The sequence below is a fragment of the Sapajus apella genome, unplaced genomic scaffold (genome assembly GCF_009761245.1).
Source record: "Sapajus apella isolate SASKATOON/1434 unplaced genomic scaffold, GSC_monkey_1.0 scaffold55, whole genome shotgun sequence".
Taxonomy (NCBI): domain Eukaryota; kingdom Metazoa; phylum Chordata; class Mammalia; order Primates; family Cebidae; genus Sapajus; species Sapajus apella.
This window is the reverse complement of record NW_022436995.1, coordinates 7388373-7405677: the sequence shown is the minus strand read 5'-3', so window position 1 is coordinate 7405677 and position 17305 is coordinate 7388373.

Below are 17305 nucleotides of genomic sequence, written 5' to 3'. Positions count from 1 at the left end.
GCTAGGACTTCCAGTACTATATTGAATAGGAGTGGTGAGAGAGGGCATCCTTGTCTAGTGCCAGATTTCAAACGGAATGATTCCAGTTTTTGCCCATTCAGTATGATATTGGCTGTTGGTTTGTCATAAATAGCTTTTATTATTTTGAGATATGTTCCATCAATACCTAGTTTATTTAGGGTTTTTTGCATAAAGGGCTGTTGAATTTTGTCAAAGGCCTTCTCTGTATCTATTGAGATAATCATGTGGTTTTTGTCCTTGGTTCTGTTGATGTGGTGAATTACGTTTATAGACTTGCATATGTTGAACCAGCCTTGCATCCCTGGGATGAAGCCTACTTGATCATGGTGGATAAGCTTTTTGATGTGCTGTTGCAGTTTGCCAGTATTTTATTGAAGATTTTTGCATCTATGTTCATCATGGATATTGGCCTGAAGTTTTCTTTTCTTGCTGAGTCTCTGCCGGGTTTTGGTATCAGGATGATGTTGGTCTCATAAAATGATTTGGGAAGGATTCCCTCTTTTTGTATTGTTTGGAATAGTTTCAGAAGAAATGGTACCAGCTCCTCTTTGTATGTCTGGTAGAATTCGGCCGTGAACCCATCTGGACCTGGGCTTGTTCTTCAAACTTTCTAAGCCTCTTCCAGCTCAGCCTTTCTACCTGCTCTCCTCTCTGCCTGGAATGTTTTTTCTCTACATATTTTCATGGGTCATTTGCCCACTTCATTCAGGTTTCTACCTAAATTTTACCTCCTCAGAGACCTTCTCTGACTGCTCCTTTCATTACTTTTTTTTTAAAAAAATTCATAACACTTATTACTACCTGTTATTTTATTATATATAGTTGACCCTTGAACAACAAGGGTTTGAACTGCATGTGTCCACATATACATGGATTTTTTTTCAACCAAATACACTATTCGCAAGGTGCAAAACCTGCATACGTGGAGGGCCAAACTCCACAGGGTTGACTGCGAGACTTGAGTATGTGAGGATTTTGGTATTGAGGGAGTCCTGGAACCTGTCCTCTGCGTACCCTGAGGGATAACTGTAACTGTTTGCTAATTTTGATTATTGTTGCCCTCCTTCACTTGTATGTCAGTTCCATGAGGACTTTGTCTCATTCGTCATTTCTATTGCCTAGAAGTGTGCCAGTCTTACAGTTGGTGCTCCATAAATATTTGTTTCAAAATTAAATTATGCATGTAAATTAGCCCATTGCTTGATCCACAGCATCACAAGGGTTCAATAAATGTTCTCTGACCTTATTATCATCATCAAAATCATCCTCCTCATTTCCTTACTAACCAAATATCTCATATGTCTATGATAGTTTTCTCATTTACTAAGAGTAAGTAGTAATGCTTTTAAAAGAAAAACTGTAAGCATATAGCTATAGTTGTGCGTGCTCTGATAAGAAACGAAACTGAGAAGTGCAAGGGAAGGCTTTATCTCTTATCAGTGACTGTTTTTTTCAGATGGCCCTCCCTGAAAACTGGTCTTTTCCAGTCAAATAACCAGGCTTTCCTCAGGACAAATGAGTGATACTTTCTGAAGAGTTCATTGAGTTAGAACACAATAACCTCTGAGAGAGTATAATGTAAATCAGATGTAAGCAATACATGGGGAGAAGGGAGATTTTAAAGTATCAACTGCCATGCACATGTATATTTGTGTTAGTCAAATTAAAACTTTAATAGACTTTAAGTTCTCATTGCATAGTGAGAGTTCTGTCATTTTCAGTTAGTCATTTCGCTTTATTCATAAAATACAAACTGAAAGAATCCTTTAAAGTTAGATTCTGCAATTATGCCTGCCTCAAATGAAAATTGTAATCAGGAATCTGGGATCTGATGGATAGGACAGGGGTTGGAATAGGGTGGACAGCACCCCTTGAAGAACCTTGCCCTAGCTAGAAACAATTCTAGATAAGTTACATGTTCCTGACTGTTTCTTTGATTGTGCAATCTTTATTATTCTGTTATTGCCATTTCAGTCTTTTTTTGAGGTGAACATTGTGACCACAAGCTGTTTACATATTTGACTTTCTTATTAAATTAACGTTTGATATCTGACAGATATACACCTCTAATGGCCAATGTTCAAGGAATGTACCAAGGCAGAAAATTTGCAACAGTTAAATAATAATGGTGGTCTTAATAAATAATCATGGTTTGCTATAATTTTATGTTTTGTTTTGTTTTGTTTTTCAAATTCAGGCTTGCCAATATAATCCAATTCAGGAATATGAGAATCTTCTAAATTAACTCCTACCTATATGCTAGTTATGCTTATTGCTCTTTTCAGACAAATTGAATATTAATACAACCTTTCCAACTTTTTTCAATTTGGAAGACAAACAGTCGTCAGGGAAAACCATATATTATATACTGGTCATTTTAAATTATATAAGACTTCACTCCTGAGTCTTTAGTGGTTGAACAATGTGCTGGATCATTCTAGGTCAACCTCTGAAGCCAAGGATCATGTTTTTTGAAATCTACAATTTTTGGGGTTCTCCTATAAGGTTGTTAATTCCTCCCTGTCCCCTCCATTTGCCCCTTACTTCCCCTGCCAAATCAGATCCTCATGTAGGGCTGCTTTCCCTGTATGGTACCTTCAGATAAATTAGGAAAGGGAATCTCTTCCTCATGGCAGAGGCAAGGGCACCTAATTTGTTAAGAACAGTGGCCAGCACACAGCATTCTGCTAGCGGAGCACAGACTGAATTTGAGCCCCCACTCAGCCATTGGCTGGAGGCCCCAGAGCACAGCAGCATGCATTGGAGACTGCTGTAGTCTCCAATATTGTCCTAGGAGATGACAGCCCCACTAAATCATATGGGGTATACCAAATATTCACTGAGAGGCAGTCTAGTGCAGTGGAACTGCATAGTAAAGTGCTTGGGAGTGGGAATTCTAAAGTTAAATGTCTTGGCTTTGAATCTCGCCTGCACCAACTAATAGACTGAGATCTTAGACTAGGTATGCAATCTTTCTGTGTTTCACTCTTGGGTTACTGTGAGGCTAACATGAGTTAATATCTATAACACATACTCAATACACATTATTTATTAACATATGGTAGCATGGAAAATCTAGTAGAGTTGTTCAAATATTCCTTCCTCATGCAATTATGAGCAACTAGATGAAAGTACAATTCCATCTGAGAAGCCTGAATACCTTCCACCCACCCTTCCTGGAAGCTGGTAGACAGCACTGAATCATCCAGCAAGCATTTGAACACTGTGCACAATGGTAGACAAAAATATTTTAAGAGACAATGTGCACCCCTCAAAATATGTTCCCTAATTCTCAAAACAATTGAAATAAGAGAATATTGTTTATTGCCCTAAAATGTGACTATATTAGGAAGCATGACATAGGCCTTCTGGTTTACCAGAATGAACATATGCTTTAGAAATAGATCATCTTTGAATCCAGGCCTCCTCATAGAAAACTATGGTGGCTCCCAGTAGTCCACAGCTTAAAGTCCGGATGCGTAACATTCAATATCTTTCAGAATCTAGCTGGCTTCCACCTACCCTTCTGATGTGGCTGTGTCTCCACCCAAATCTCATCTTGAATTACCTCGTGTTGTGGGAGGGACCTGGTAGGAGGTAATTGAATCATAGGGGTTGGTCTTCCCCATGCTGTTCTCATGATAGTGAATAAGTCTGACGAGATCTGATGGTTTTAAAAATGGGAGTTTCCCTGCATGAGCTGTCTTCTCTTGTCTGCTGTCCATGTAAGATGTGACTTGCTTCTCCTTGCTTCTCCCAGCCATGAGAAACTGTAAGTGTGGTAAACCTCTCTTTCTTCTGTAAATTACCCAGTCTCAGGTATGTCTTTATTAGAAGTGTGGAAGCAGACTAACACACCTTCTATCCACTCCCCTAACCCATGAATCTTCGAGCGCAAACACATGACAGTTCTTGCAAGTTCCACAACCTTCCATTACAGATCCTCTGCTCTGATGATTAATTTTATGTGTCAAATTGGGCCATGGGATGCCCAGATATATTTGTTCAAACATTATTCCGGGTTCTTCTGTGGGTATTTTAGGGTGAAATTAACATTTAAATTAGTAGATTGAGTAAAGCAGATTGTCCTTTCTAACGTGAATAAGCTTCAGCCAATCAATTGACGGCCTGAATAAAACAAAAAGGCTGACCCTCCCCTGAGGAGGAAGCAATTCTTTCTGCCTGATGGACTTTCAACTAGAAAATGGGATTTTTTTCTGCCTTCAGACTTGAAATGAAACAACAACTCTTCTAGAGTTTCAAGCCTGCAGGCCTTTTGACTAGAGCTACAGCATCAGTTCTTCTGGTTGTCAGGCCTTAGAACTCAGACTGAAAATGAACTATCAGCTATCCTGGGTCTCAAGCTTGCTGACTCACTCTGCAGATCTTGGGATCTGCCAGACTCTGTAATCGCCTAAGCCAATTTCTTGTAAGGTTTATCTTTTTATATATGTGTATGTATATATGTATATGTATGTACATATATATGCATGCATCCTGTTGGTTCTGTTTTTCTTGAGAACGCTGACTGATACATCTGTCTTTATATCCAATGTTCCCTCTGTCAAGACAACCCTTCTTGCTGCTTTTGTCCAGCAAATTTCATTCATTCTTATGTAAACATATATATTTATTTTTAAAGAATAAAAATAAGATAAACATGTACTGACCCTCCAAGTTAAGAAACAAACAAAAGGTCCTTGAGCACTCTCTCTACATATTTTTAAATCAGTATTTTTATTTGCATTTTAAAAGCATAAAGGATAAAATCATTATATCTTGTCTCACTTGAAGAAACCAAGGAACTTAACTGTGAACTAAAAGCTATAAAGGTTTCTAGTCACTCTGTAGAGGTGCTATTAAGAATTAATCAAATGCACTTTGAATGGTATAATACAATGGAGAAAATAATAGGATTTCATTATTTTAAATTTATAAATTTTATTCCATGTATTGCTTCTTTTTAAAATCTACAGCATGGATTCTTTGTTTAAAGTAAATATGGATTTTGTTTTTTGTGTTTTGTTCTGGTGTCTTTTTATGTTTTTCTTGACTGATATTAAGGAGCCACTAGGTGGCAGAGGCTGCTTCTTTTGATTACAATGAGAAAATACTTTGAAATAATTCAGTGGACAACAGGTTTTAGAAAAATTTAAAAATCACATTATAGACTTCATAAATACATTTGCACTAGTATCACATGGCTCTGACATCAGCAAATTTGATCTATTGGCTGTATTATAGTAATAATGATGACGACAACATCAACAAGAATAATAGATAAACCACAAAGTCTGACTGAGTGCTTGTTAAGTACCAGACACGACTAAGAGGTGTTCACAGATTATGCTGTTTAATCCTCACTGCAGCCAGATGAGGCAAACACTGTTAATCTTCATTATGCAGAGGAAGGAACAGAGTCTTGAAGAGGTCAAGTAGTGCCTAAGTTGTTGATAAGGAGCAGAGGCTAGATTCAAAACAGGTTTGATGAATATCAGAGTGTGAGTGATTAATAGCCTCACTTCACAGACTCAGAGCTGGGAACATTTGAAAAAAAATTTTCTTTTTGTAAGTCTAAACCACTTTATGATGGAATTAATTTTAGACATGTATTGGTTTCAGGCAGATTGTCATGTTTTCAATGTCATGTAATATCAATGAGATTAATCCTTAAAGTCCTTATAAAACAAAGAGTTTATTAAGGTCTTTACAGTTATATTGGCCGCCTTCTCATCTCTTTCTCTAATCATCATGTTTATTCCCTCAGAACCTTGTTTCCATTATGTTTGTATGCCTTTAAGAGATAATTATCAGTGAAAGCCAGGTTTTTCCCATTGACCTTTCTTTATCCAAAAATTTTAAGATCCCAGCAACAGTGTCATTGGCAAGAACATTATGATGGTGTCAATGTACATATGTAAAAATAAAATAAAATACAATGACAGAGCTGCTAAAAAATTAGTTTTTCCAAGTCCAATGTGCTCATCTTCAGGAAAGTACATCATATTCTAAAGCTTCAAGCTGACAGCCATCCATATTAACAAAAGGACATTTTTCTTTAATTCCTACATAATACTTAATAACTGTCTTAATGATATAATGGAAAAGGTGAGAGAATATGGAGATAATAGTGTTTAACGCTAGCTGGGTGTGTTGACGTTTGCCTGTAATCCCAGCTAATTGAGAGGCTGAGGTGGGAGAATCGATTTACTGGAGGTGGAGGCTGCACTGATCTGAGATCATGCCACTGCACTCCAGTCTGGGTGACACAGCAAGACTCATCACATAGACACACACACATACACACACACACACACACACACACACACACACACACACACACACACACAGTTCGTAATGTTAAGAAGCTTTGTGCCAATATGTGACTGTAATTTGCTGCTGTTGTTGTTTTTGAGATGGAGTCTTGCTTTGTCTCCAGGCTGGAGTGCAGTGGTGCAAACTCGGCTCAGTGCAACCTCCACCTTTGCAACCTCCACCTTCCAGCTTCAAGTGATTCTCCTGCCTTAGCCTCCTGAGTAGCTGGGGACTACAGGCACATGCCACCACATCCAGCTAATTTTTGTATTTTTAGTAGAGACGAGGTCTCACCATGTTGGCCAAGATGGCCTTAATCACTTGACCTCAAGTGATCTGCCCACCTCGGCCTCCCAAAGTGCTGGAATTACAGAGATGAGCCACTGCGCCTTGCCTGTTTTATACATGTGAAACAGGGCAGTGAACATACAGAAATTTCACAGGACTATGTGACTCTTAGGAAATATCAACAGGGCTGGTTCTCATTTCGTTAATTGGTAAGATTTACTTGGTATCTTTATCCTGTGGTTCCTTTCTTTTTTCCTTTTTTGGGAAACAGAGAAGCAGTGAGTAGGTAATATACCATTCTTACACAGATGTTATTTGAATAAACAAAACAGCATCTCCAAATCTTCATGTTCCCAGATGTGAAGTTAGGACTGTAGGGTAAAAAGAGGAAGTTTACATTTTTTTTTGGAGACAGAGACTCCCTCTGTCACCCAGGCTGGAGAGCAGTGGTATGATTACCGCTCACTGCAACCTCTGCCTCTTGGGTTCAAGTGATTCTCGTGCCTCAGTCTCCTGAGTAGCTGGGATTGCAGGAACACGCCACTACGCCTGGCTAATTTTTATATATTTTGTAAAGACAGGTTTTGCCTTGTTGCCCAGGCTGAACTCCTGAGCTCAAGTAGTCTTCCCATTTAGGCCTCCCAAAGTGCTGAATTATATCTTACACTATATTCATATAATGCTTTCTGGTTTAGAAGATTCTTTCAAAAAACATCAGCTTTTTTTTTTTTTTTTTTTTTTTCCATGAGATGGAGTCTCCCTCTTGGAGTGATTCTTCTGCCTCAGCCTCCTGACAGGGTAATTTTTGTATTTTTAGTAGAGACAGGGTTTTACCATGTTGGTCAGGCTGGTCTTGAACTCCTAACCTTGTGATCCACCCCCCTTGGACTCCCAAAGTGCTGGGATTTATAGGCATGAAAGATCAGCTTTTAAAATTTTTAAAACCATGTTTTGAAATAGAGAAGTAAACAGATTCAAATTGAAATTAGTAGTTCACTGGATATTGGTAGTTTGTTGGCTGTTAAATGTGAAACTTATTTGTATTATAATTTAGCGGTTTTTAAACTTTTCATTAACACCTTCAAATTATAATAGAATTAAATGAAAATTCAGAAATAATTATCTTTATTTGGTTTAGTCAAACTTAAATGTTTAGCATGTCTGTACATTTTAGATGTGCCAGTAAGTTGTGAATTTATATGTGTATCATTATACAATAAAATCATTAAGAGTCAGACATTTTATGTTTGTACCTTTCTTTCCTCTGAACCTCCTTAATGTCTTTTGTTTTACTGCTAAAAATAGCTGTTTTCAGTACCAAGAACACTCATTCTGTTGAAAACAGTTTTTTTTTTTTTTTGAGACGGAGTTTCACTCACGTTACCCAGGCTGGAGTGCAATGGCGCGATCTCGGCTCACCGCAACCTCTGCCTCTTGGGTTCAGGCAATTCTCCTGCCTCAGCCTCCTGAGTAGCTGGGATTACAGGCACGCACCACCATGCCCAGCTAATTTTTTGTATTTTTAGTAGAGACGGGGTTTCACCATGTTGACCAGGATGGTCTCAATCTCTTGACCTCGTGATCCACCCGCCTCGGCCTCCCAAAGTGCTGGGATTACAGGCTTGAGCCACCGCGCCCGGCTGAAAATAGTTTAAACAAAAAGGGGGCAGCCTTAGCAAAGGCTTAAAGGTTAAAAATATTTCATATTGTGTAAAACTGCTTCCCCTTCCTCATTGTACTAGGATAAGTAAGGCTAGCTGCTGTGACAGTCAAATCTCAAAATGTCATGGCTTCATACAACAGAAGTTTACCTTTTGCTCTCATGCAAAGTCTAATGATGATATTCTGGGCTGGATAATAGCCTTCATTGTAGAATGTGGACAGTTAGGGAACCTGTCTCCTTCCTTTAAGATGGGATAGTAGAGCCCATCTGCTAAGGATATCAGAGTTTGTTCCTGGATCCTCTGCATCCAACTGGCAATTGGGGTCTAAGAAAATATGGAGAATCACATAGGAAGTTTGTATGGAACTTCCAGAACTGGAAATGGCTGATGTGGTTCTGTCCTCATTCTGTTGGCCATAACTCAGCCATGTGCAAGGAAATGTTTTTTAGCTATGTGGCCAGGAGGTAAAGGAAAAGGTTTTGTTGAACGTCTAGCAGTTCTTGCCCAGCCCGTGGTAGTTGTCCTATGGAAGATGTTTCTCAGGCAACTCTGACGTCTTCCTTATGCAGAAGTTATTTGGGTTTGGGGCTGCAGGATTTTCAGGCCACATCTGTGCCCTGCTACACCACTCTTAATCTTTGAACCTTTAGAGTAGATTATCCTGAAGTCTTTTACTGACAGGTCTCAAATGTTACATTGCTCTGAGGACTTAGGGGCTGACAGGAGTTGTGTATAGGAATGAAAGATGGAAAATAACATTTATGTAGTAGCTGAAACAGGGGTTCAGATTTACCTGACTCTGCTGAAGCTACTTCCCAAATCCTTTAGTAAGAGCTTGACCACTATCCCCTCAAGCTCTCCTCTGATTCCTATTTCCCGCTGCCTTTAGCATGGTCTGGACCCCACTTCTGGCAGGCAGTGAACTTGTGATCACTGTGGTTGGCATTCATTAGTAGAATTGGTTCCAGGAAAAACTGAACAAGAAAATTAATGAGGTTGTATAGGTTCATTAAGTAGATCTATTAATAAATTGTTCAGTGATATTTGAAATAGATTAAAACATTATTTTTTATTTTTATTTTTTGCTGTGAAGGTTGCTGGTGCCTAGCACAGAATTTGGTAATTGGTTTACTTGGTTATTAAAAATTACAATCAAGTGTATCGATCGACGTTTTAATCTTTGAAACTGAATGTAAATTTAATTCTGTTGACTTGTTTTATTATTGTTACCATGGAGGCCACAGGAAGCACAACCTTTATACATTCATAACCTAAATGAATTAGCTTCTAAGCAATTAATGTTTTTCTACATTTACTTGCTTTAAATGACTTTTGAAATGATTTACATTTTTTGTCAAAAATGAATATGGATTTTTTTACTTGCTTGAATTTCATAACTATGCAGCCGAAAATTATAGGTTACAAACATAAAATTAATTCATATAGGATGAATTAATTTATAGGATGAATAGGCTATATATTATTCTGTTCTAAATTTTCAAATAATTATTTCAAAATATATGCATAAATTGCTAAAAGCCATGACAGAAATTTGCTATTTGTCAATGTAGTGTTAGTAATGGTTATGACCATTTAACTCTTATAGATAACTGTTTGAATGATAACATTTTTTTCCCCTAAATATTGTGTCTGTCTCATTTAGAATTATGACTCACTCAGAAATCTCTGTGGGATTCTGGAGAAAATATGGATTCAACCCAGTGACTAAAAAGTTTCGATCAATTCACTCATCTTAGCCAGAAATGACATCTTATGATAACTTTAAGAAGAAAAGTAAATTTACATTGCTGTTCTCCCCAAAATGTATACAACAAGATTCTGCAGGTTGAGCTTGAGTTCAGATGCAGCCTCCTCCTGAGACACATGGAGGGAAACAGGAGTTCTTTTTAGCTTGGTAAGATCTCTAACCAGCATTCCACTCATCCAGGCTAGAGAACCATTCACCTCTCCATAAAGCTACCCTCTCCACCAGAGTAGCCACAGCTAGTAATTAGAATGCAAACAAGGTGAATTCAGCTACTGGGACCTGTTTTAAGTCGGTACTTCTCCATCAGAGTAGCAGAACAGCTTTGGAGCCTGAGTTTGTTATTCCAGCCCCGCCATTCACAAATCATGGAACCTTAGGCAGATTCCTAAACTTCTCCACTCTGCAGTTTCCTTTTAATATAAAATGAGGATAATAATAGTACTTATTTTGTAGGCAGTGGTATGAGGGCTTATTACTATTTATAAAAATCAATTGTTAAATTTTCAGGGATTTAAAAAAAATTTATAGAACTAAATTAAAGGCAATAAATACTCAAAATTTATTTTCTAATTATTTGACTACATTTTACTGTTATCTATGTTTTTTGGGGTTATTTATATCTGTTGTATGTACCTGTGTGGTACAAATAGCATATAATGATGAGCTACTTATTGGGCTGCTGTGAATCTTGGCCCAGCTCCCATGTTCAGTGATATCAGATTGGTAGCTTGAAACTAGCAATGATGGAAATTGGCAAACACTGCAAATCAGGCTTTTTTTTTTGAGAGAGAGCTGGTTGTTAAACTTTTACCAGTAAACTACTGTTCATAGTGTTTTTAGTATTTATCATCCTTAAAAAATATGTTAAATATATTTATGTTATATAAATGTGTAATATATATACTTATATATTAACATGTACATGTTTTACGTGTGTATGTATAAACAAAACAGCATAGTTTTGAGTAAGTTCTCAAGATGTATTAGCCATTACTACTTCTGAGTTGTGTTTATTTCATTTTTCATTCTATATTCTTTCCTCCCTTTCTCTTTCAGTTCTGTTTCTTTTCCTCTCCTTTCCCTTCCTCCAGCCCCAAACCTAAAACAGTGGGTATGGGGAAATAGGAGAATAACTGGAAATTTTTCTAGTTTCCCTTTCTTTCATCTTAATGTCTACTGACTTGATCTGAGACTATGTATATCTGATGTAGCACTGGATCTCCAGCCTGAGCAGTGAGCCTGCCACACAGTAGCCCTCAAATAGTCCCTGCTCTGCAGATCCACCTGAGGGCAGGCAGCAAGAGTGTTGAAGAGGCTGTACAGGACACATGTAGAATCTTCCTTCTATGCACTGAGTCTCTCATATGCCCCATTTGGTTCTAGAAAGTAAAGCTTCAGTTAGGAACTGCTTCCTTCCAGCAATGTTGCCCTTCCAAGACCACCCCCAAGATCACTAAAAAGGTTTTAGAAAATGTTCTAGTGAACATATTAGATTAACTAACTTCAAACAGCTGTAAATAGCAGTGGACTATTCAGTGAAGAAGTATGCAAATATAAGGACTTACTAAGGTGTTCATTTGCCCCCAGTCCTGGAAACTCTTCATCTTGGCCCTTCTTCCATTTTAATTGTTATCAAACTGGCTCTGGTTTTCAGCATCAGATATTCATCCTGTTTGTCAATTCAGTGACCTAATTTGGCTCATTTTACAATAAGAAATCCCTCTTTCCTGTGGCCTAATTCAGTTTTTATTAATTTGCATTTTAATGAAGAACTTTGAGATTTAGTTTTATCATGTCTTGGTTGCATTTTTAAAAAAATTATAGGTTACTATTTTGCCCTAATTCAAAGTAACAGTAATATCTGAATTTTGAGTTTCTGTTAAGTAGATAAAAATATCAATTTGCTACAGTTCATATACCTATAATTACACTTTTAGTAAACAGAGTCCTTAATAGAGTCTAAAATTTAAAGAGAACTACCCATCAGATTTTTATTCATATGACTTTTGCCACAATCCTCATTGACCTTCCTAGTGCTCTTTATTATCAAAAGAGTTCAGGAATCTATAACCATCTATTTTATTTATGCTACTGGAACTAACTTATCTAAATATGAAAACTTGTACCATCAGATAATTATAGATAAAGAAATGAAATTCAAAAATAAAACTTTTAATGATCTAGTCCCTTAAATAAAAAAAAAATTAAACATTTAATCTCAAGATTTTGCTGCCCAAATCATCTTCAGTAGGCTATGGATTGGCATTAATCCATCCTCTGGGACAATTGGGTTTGCTTTTTGGTTAAAGGTGGTTCAGCACCTGGCTTATAAGTGGCCCTCTGCAGCAGTAAATTAATTGTCTATGCAGCCTCTGATATTGTCCCAGCTGCAAAACAGATGGTGCACTGAGCAGAGGGCAGCTGTGTTGGTTCTGCCCCCTGGTTTCATTGCTTACAGGCCACAAATCTTTCTGTCTCCTTCCTTCCCTTTCTCTCCTTACACTTATATTTAGTTCCATTTATTTGCTACTGTGGGCTCAAAAATATTTCTTTTCATCTCTGCCTTCCCAACCACCAACAGATATCTGAAATATGAACTCTGTTCCTGTGTAATATAATAATTTCCACACATAGTTGAAAAAAAAGTTCTTTGAGTTTAAGGAAAAGGCCTGGGCCAGGAGTCTCCTGAAGAACAGGTGTTGTAGTGTGTTTGAATTCTGGGCCATCTGCTAGGTGGTGAGAACCCGCTGGGTGCAGCTGGCTGCCTGACACTTCAGGGTGTCACTGACTAATACATTACATGAAATATGTTAACACCATAGTTGTAGGAAATAGTGTCCCAGTATGATGTGAAGCTGAAATTTTAAAGGTAAATCTGTAACCTGTTACACTTTTGTGAGACTTAAAGTGTGTCAAAATGAGACTTAGAGTGTGACATATTTGGGAGTTTATGATTTCCATTCACTGGACAACCTGTTGTGTCTCTTTTATGCTATGAAGATCCAATGCTAATATTTCAAAATGTCAGATTTCCTCTCCATGAAATATAGTGCAAACAAATAATATTATACCCAAAAGCACATCTCCCAAAGATAAGACTATCCCTTTAGTAAAAGATTCTTCCATTCTAATCTGAAAATTTTTATAGTATTACCAGAATTAAATTCTACTTCGTGAAGGTAGTATATATCCAAAATGCGTTACTTTGTCTTGACTTCCCTTGGATATGTTTCTGTCTTCTGGAAGTTCTTATTCATATTTTTTAGAGGAGTAGGTGTAGACAGCCATTATCTACTTTTTTGAACTGTTTTGTGTTATCTGAGTGATCTGTCTACTAGTCTTACATCTTTCAGACAAGCTCCAAATTACTAGTAGTGCTCTCCATCTTAAAATACAGCTGACAGAAACTGAAGGAAACACTTTACAAGTACCAGGGGGAAATGTTTACTTGGATTATCTTTCCTTCCCAAAAGGAACATACTCTCTAGACACTGGTAATAGGTTGGGAAATATAAACTGAGTAGCAGAAACAACTGGATCTGTAATAAATTAATAGCTCTTGGTGAAATCTCTTCTCCATGAAGGAAGTCTTATATGAAAACAATGTACCATTTTCTGTGTTTTACTTTGTCAGACTTCTCCAGTTCTCATAGGAATTAAACAGATGAATTGAAATAATGGACTAATAGTTCTAGAGACCAGATGCCTCGCTGATAGCATTGTTGATTTGTGAACATTTAGTGCAACTTTCATCTCAAAACTCCAGTCATAGTCTGGGGCTTTCCTCTCAAAAAGGGCACAAGAGCTGGAATTAGACCCTTGGGGGTTCTGGTAAGTTGGGAAAGATATTTTATCAGTCTATTCAAATGCTTCCCGGCTCTAGTTTGGTCAGTCTGACCGTCAAGACAGAATCATTCTAGACCTTCAGGCAGCAGCAGTTGGGATAGAGGAAGAGGAGGGAAAGGAGAAGAAGGGAGGGAGCAGCCACATCCCATGTGAGGAGCCCTTCCGGAACCGGAACCAGAGGGAAGGAGAGTTCTTACAGACATGTCCCAAGGGAGGACTCATCTACAAAAAGCCTACATGAGGGATGTTGGCACATTAGTGACTCCCTAAGTAAATAAAATGCCAACCCCTTCATAAAATGCCACGATCTGTCAGCAGACAAGTTGGGCTGCTTCTTGAGCAATAGTCTATGACGATAATCAACATTCAAGACAATAATCATTCATAAGAAGTAAAGTAACATTTTAAGAATTTGTTAGTCACTCCTTTGTTATGGCACATGATTCAACAGAAATTCTGGTTCCCCCTGATGACATGCAGGGATTATTAAAATTAGATAAACTAAAAATAGTTCTAAAAAAAAACCTGAAGATGTTGCATACATCTTACCAAAAACAGAAATCTGAGTTGTGTTCAGAGGAGGTATCTTTTATAAAGCAGGGAGAGATGTAAAAATAGAAATTTGAGCAGTGGCTCACAGACAATTTTATGTCATTTTGATTTCAGAACAAATTGTGCCACCATATCTCTATCCTTAAAAAAGAACAAACCCTGCCTGAATGGGAGAATGGGCAAAAGTGATTTATGAGGTACTTTTGAAGAAAACATGCCTTCTGGGAAACAAATGAGAAGTAATCAATGAAACAGCTATAAACAGTGAATATTAAAATTCAGGAAAGAAAATCTAGACCAATATAAATTGAAACATAAGTGTGAGATGAATAGGTAAGGAAACTTAGGGTTGATACTTAATCTCAGGCTCTTTGTACTCAAATGACCATAACCAAGTAAGTTGCAGCTTTTAAATTTTTCTAACATAGATAACATTTATTGCAACTTCCATCCCAAAACTAAAGTCATAGTCTGGGGCTTTCCTCTCAAAAGGGGCACAAGAGCTGGAATCGGACCTTTGGAGGTTCTGGCAAGTTGGGAATGATAACTTTTCCAACATAGATAAATTGTATGACAGTAACCTGACCTGAATTTGAAGCAATTTTGTCTTTGTATGTTCAGTGTATTTAACAACAATAAAAATCTCAAAGAAAAAATAGTTCACCAAAAGGAGGTCTCTTAGCCACCTAAAACCTTCAAGTTTAGAAAAATTGAGGTATCTGGATTCATCTTTAAGTATATGGTAATTTTAATTACTCAAGAAGCTGGGTTCTAGATGTTATGAGGTGCTATCTACTAGTAACTTCTGAGCTATCAAAAGAGATGGGTGTATCTAATATTGCATCAGATATTGAACATAGGAAATGCTGAGCCCATCATCATTTTTATGAGTAGGGCTACGAAATAATAAGAAAAGTATATATTTGGTCACTTCCCCCAGTTCCTGGCACAGAGCTCCTAAAACCTTGTAATTTCCTGAGCAATAGTGGTACTAGGTGCATCTTTTACTCAAATATTTTGTCTTTGTCCCTAGTTCCTGACACAAAGCTCCTAATCCCTTGGAATTTCCTAGCTGATAGGGGTGTCTTTTATTCTAACAAAGTGACTTTTTGTGGTCTCCTGCATGGGTGGTGTTCACCAGAGAAACCAAGCCATGATTAGAAGTTTGGCACTCTCTGTCCCACTTCCCATCCTTCAGAGAAGGAAAAGGGCTGGAGATTGAGTGAATTGATCATGCCTACATGATGAAGCCTTCATAAAAATCCCTGAACTACAGTGATGAGAGAGCTTCCTGGTTGCTGAACAGGTGGAGGTGCCTAGAGGATGGCACATCCAAAGCAAGCATGGAAACTCTATGCCTCTTCCTTCATACCTTGCTTTATGCATCTCTTTCATCTGGCTGTTCATTTGTAGCTTCTGTAATGTCCTAGATAATAAGCCAGTAAATGGTTTCCCTGAGTGCTGTGAGCTGCTCTAGCAAATTAATTGAACCCAAGAAACAGGTCATGAGAACCCTAATTTAGAGCCAGCTGGTCGGAAGTTCCAGGGACACAGACTTATGATTGTTATCTGAAGTGGGGACAGTCCTGTGGGACTGAGCCCTTAACCTGTGGGGTCTGACTGTTACACCTAGGTGGTATCCATTGGACAAGTTCTTGGTTAGTGGGCAAAAAGCCACACATCTGGTTTTAGAAGTGAAGTATTGAAAGTATATTGTGTGATGAGTGTGAGAGTAGGAAAAACAGTTTTTTGATTTTTGTTTTTTTCTACGTAAAACAAGGTCCCTGGTGGCACATTTCCTGGGCAGGGTAGAGATGTGATCTTTCATCACTTCCCTCGCCTCCTCTTGCCACAGCCTTCTTGCCTGCCACAGCTAGCTGCCATGTGGCCTCTGGCACAGCATATGTTCACATGACATTGAAAGCAGTCGAGAGTTATTTCGAATTAGTTCCAGTTGGGGATGGAACCAGACTACTCTTCACAAGATCTGCCCCTACTCCTGTCCTGCCTGTGGCGTGGCTCCTTCCAGACCAGAGCTGCAGGTGGGCTCTGTTCTCCCTGCTCTCTGGCATGCCTTCTGGTTGCTGGGATGTATTCATTCGAGGAAGAGGGGCACACTGTTCCTTCCATGACTTAAAAAGGTCATGCTTTCCCCCACTTTTACTGAGAGACGGCTGCTGAGCTCAAGCACTATTGAAACCAAAGAACGTGCACAGCTAACAGCTACCAGCAGTATGCTTACTATGCCTCAGAGTCCAGAATTTCTGATTTTTTTTAAAAAGTACACTCTATTCATAGTGGTTTAGCCAAGAAAAATGAGTATTTCTTTCTCATTATGGAAAAAGACATTTAGACTTCAAATGTGATAAATGCATGAACTGGCTCAATCATTAATGTATATTCATTAAGAAAAGAAATTTATACAGATTAAACTTAATTTTCCATTGGAATGTCTTTCTGTTTGAGATTTTTATAAAGAAATAATTTCTTTTTTATATTTTATATTTGTAAAACATAAAATTTTATATTTTTGACATTAAGGTTTTTCAAAACTTCCTAATAGAAATGGTTCCGTTTTCTACAAATCTATTAAAAGCAATATGCAATTGTTTCTTCCCCATTTTGCCCTCTGCCTCACAAGGCCTGTGGAGATCTACCAGCCATTTGAAATTTAGCTTTGAAAAACCTTTTGAGCTCTTTCACCCTTCACCTCATGAGGGATATTTAATGTGTGAGTTGGTAAGTTTTACATTCAACCACTTGCCATTTTTATTTGTTTTTTCTTCTGAAATTGTATGGTATTTATTGTTAAGGCTAATGTTCCCTCTGGAAATAATGCATAAAAACAGCC